The 4,052-nt window shown below is 40.6% G+C and overlaps 1 non-coding gene across 1 annotated transcript; it reads left to right on the top strand.

The window, feature by feature from the left end:
* The first annotated feature begins 3,637 nt into the window (after positions 1-3,637).
* On the top strand, positions 3,638-3,710 carry trnag-ccc. The gene has a single exon. It is a non-coding gene; the product is annotated as a tRNA-Gly (tRNA).
* The last annotated feature ends 342 nt before the right edge of the window (positions 3,711-4,052 follow it).

Here is a 4,052-nt window from a genome sequence, read left to right as displayed (position 1 = left end):
TACCAACCTTCCCTTCTTACCTTCTTCCACCAGTGCATTCTTCTATTTATTATTCTATCACTCCACTTTTGAAACCCTCATTAACTCATCCATCAATCAGATCCTTTCTTTATCCATCCATCCATCCATCCATCCATCCATCCATCCATCCATCCATCCATCCATCCATCCACTGACCCATCTATTATTCCATGCAGTCATCTTTTTCAGTCATCTGTATTTCCATCCATCTACATGCTAACATTTATATACTGACTCATTATTCTAATCCATTAATCCATCCATCCATCCATCCATCCATCCATCCATCCATCCATCCATCCATCCATCCATTCATCCATCTACCAACTCTTCTTCCACCAGTGCATTCTTCTATTTATTATTCTATCATCACTCCACTTTTAAAACCCTTATTAACCCATCCATCAATCAAATCCTTTCTTTATCCATCCATCCATCCATCCATCCATCCATCCATCCATCCATCCATCCATCCATCCACTGACCCATCTATTGTTCCATACAGTCATCTTTTTCAATTTTCTGTATTTCCATCCATCTACATGCTAACATCCATATATTGACTCATTATTCTAATCTATCTATCCATCGATCCATCCATCGATCCATCCATCCATCCATCCATCCATTCATCCATCCATCTGCTATCATCCATATATTGAATCATTCATCCATCCATCCATCCATCCATCCATCCATCCATCCATCCATCCATCCATCCATCCATCCATCAACCCTTCTTCCACCAGTGCATTCTTCTATTTATTCTTCTATCATCACTCCATTTTTGAAACCCTTTTTCACTAATCCATCAATCAAATCCTTTCTTTATCCATCCATCCATCCATCCATCCATCCATCCATCCATCCATCCATCCATCCATCCATCCACTGAACCATCTATTGTTTCATGCTGTCATCTTTTTCAATCATCTGTATTTCCATCCATCTACATGCTAACATCTATATATATTGACTCATTATTCTAATCCATCCATCCATCGATCCATCGATACATCCATCCATCCATCCATCTATCCATCCATCCATCCATTTATGTGCTATCATCCATATATTTAATCATTAATCTCATCCATCCATCCATCCATCCATCCATCCATCCATCCATTCATCTACCAACCTTTCTTCCACCAGTGCATTCTTCTATTTATTATTCTATTATCACTCTTTACTTTTAAAACTCTTATTAACTAATCCATCAATCAAATCCTTTCTTTATCCGTCCGTCCGTTCATCCATCCATCCATCCATCCATCCATCCATCCATCTACATGCTAACATCCATATATTGACTCATTATTCTAATCAATCCATCCATCCACTTATCCATCCATCCATCCATCCATCCATCCATCCATCCATCCATCCATCCATCCATCCAATGACCTCTCTACTAGTCCCTCCACTCTTATCCGATTACATGTTTCCATTCATTTACATGCTATCATCTATAAATTGACTCATAAATTCCGTTACACCGACCCACCCAAGCCTATTTCAGAAATCACAGGCATGAAGCAGGAATACACCCTTACCAGACTTCATTAATCAATTTATTTATTTGCCTTTTTATCGTGGGTTTATTTTTTGTCAGAAGACAGTTTACGTCTTTGAAACAAAACCATGTTTACTGTGACTCGAAGACAAAATATCTCTTTAGCACCACGTCCCCTGACATGTCCAACCGGTCAAAGTTCTTTTAACCTGAAGATAATTCGTCCGTGTGCTAACATTTGCTCGCATGCTAATCCACGCTCGGCTCGCAAAACAAGTGTTACTAATTTAATATAATCATCCCAAAGCATTCTCAGAGCAGGAATGTTGATCTGGGATCAGATTCTTTGCTGTGTTTTTGGCCACAGGTCTGAATTTGGATTCCAGCTCTGGGAGGTGTTGTGAGTCCTGGCCCGGGTCACACACACTTCAGTCCAGCGAATGAGTCAGACGTGCTAACCGCAGCTTTACACAGTGCTGGCCAGATCAAACCGGGGGTCAAAGAGTGAACCTCTGACTCAAACGATCCGCTCGGTGGAAATCGCCGGGCCCGAGGCGGCGAACGCCGTGTGCTTCGAGTTAATCCCACGTTATTGCTTTCTCGCTCGTTTCTTCGGCATTACGGGCTGTTAGCAAACGTGTCCCAGATATCTCAAGAAGTTTGTATGTCTTCGCTAAATACCACCGGTTAAACTTTATAGGCTGTCAGGAAACATACGCCGAACGTCTAGCCGACGCACAATGTCCTTTTAAGGCCCCTAGAGCAGGGTGTTGCTTAAAGAGCTCATGTTTGGTGATTTGGAAGGACGTTGTTTGAGGAAATCGTATAGAATTAGTGCTATTAGGAATGCGGACTGTAAACACAACAAGAAGCTCTCTCGAACACTTGGGCTCCTTCTGTATTGTTGTTTTTTAAACATATTGATGGCAGGGGAAAGCTCCAGGAGACATTCATTCTCTTTATCTGCTCTTGCAGCTCGTATTTCTTCCGATTGTTATCGTCGCTCCACTCACAGACGGGCTCCTATAACTATGGAAAATGGAAAGCGACCTGCGAATTATGTAAGATTTGAATAACAGGTTGTAAGATGACATTTTTGGACACTCAAATCATGGGAAATCAAAACAGACTGAAACGCCAGAGGACACCATGACAAAAAGAATGCGCTTCTATCAGGCGGAAAGATCACCACCAAAGTACATCATCTCTAATTCCGGAGCAATCGGCAAAGCATTATTTGTAGAACACTCAAGCATTGGGCGATTCGAGTTGATAAAGGTTCTCCTTTGTGATGAACCCAACATTAGAGGGTTCCTCTATTAGATCTCTTTGTTTATTAAGAACTTACAAACGTTATTTACTTATTTAGTAAATGAAGAAGGAACCATTGAAGAAAATCTTCTTTCAAGGAGTGTGTATATCTGTGTAAACTTTTTGCAGATTTGTCTGTGTAAATGCTTTGGTTGCCTTTCTGGGTCTATATAGAACCTCTTCAGTAAGTAAATCCATGAAACCACTGAGAAACATTTGCCTTTAAGACCTTATGGGAGATCTTTAAAAAAAATTAAGCCATGAATGTTTTTTGTTAAAGAAACAATATAGATTTTTTTGGTTCTGTATCGAACCCTGATATCTTTTAGACAAGGATAGAAGTCAAATCAGCATTTTTCTGGGTCTATATACACTGTAGAACCTCTTTAGTAAGCAAAAATACCATGAACCCACTGAGGAACATTTGTCTGTAAACTTTAATGAGGTCCTCAAACATCCTAAATCCTGAAAAGCAATAATCTAAAACCATACATTGTTGTCCTTCTGTCATATCTACATCCTTTAAGTCATATCTACATCCTTTATGGGTACTTTGGTAAACTCTCTATATTAAGCAAGGAACCATTAAGAAACCTTTATATTTGTGTATGTCCTTCTGTCTGCTTTTCTGTTTGAAAACAAGTATCTCAGACCCTAGAAATCTGCAGACCATGAACTATCCAAGGAATATTTCACTCTAAGAGATCATGAATGATTCTAGAACCTGCCATTGTTCTAGAATCTCCCGAAACAAGTAGAAGCATCCAGTCTAGATTAACCTAAGGTAGGTCCCCTGGTGGTCTAGTGGTTAAGACGCAGCGCTCCCACCGCTGCGACCCGGGTTCGATTCCCGGTCAGGGAACCATCCCCAGCCACTCTCAGTGCCGGTCCCAAGCCTGAATAAATTGGGGAGGGTTGCGTTAGGAAGGGCATCCAGCGTAAAAACATGTGCCAAATCAAACGTGCGGAGGATCCGCTGTTGCGACCCCTAACAGAAGAAGCCGAAAGAAAGTTTTTTAGAACCCAGGAAATTCTGTATGGAACTCACCAGAGTAATATGCCTTGAAGTGAAAGAAAATAACAATGAACTAACCAAGGAACCAATAAGGAACCTTTCTACTGTATGTCTTGAGATCCACTCTGTTTAAGGATCTCAAAAGCAAACATACATCAGAAAGGTTCCTGACTGGTTCCTTGGTTAGTT

Source organism: Silurus meridionalis, chromosome 6 (genome assembly GCF_014805685.1).
Source record: "Silurus meridionalis isolate SWU-2019-XX chromosome 6, ASM1480568v1, whole genome shotgun sequence".
Classification (NCBI taxonomy): domain Eukaryota; kingdom Metazoa; phylum Chordata; class Actinopteri; order Siluriformes; family Siluridae; genus Silurus; species Silurus meridionalis.
The sequence above is the reverse complement of the archived record's forward strand: the minus strand, read 5'-3'. Positions and strand labels throughout refer to the sequence as shown.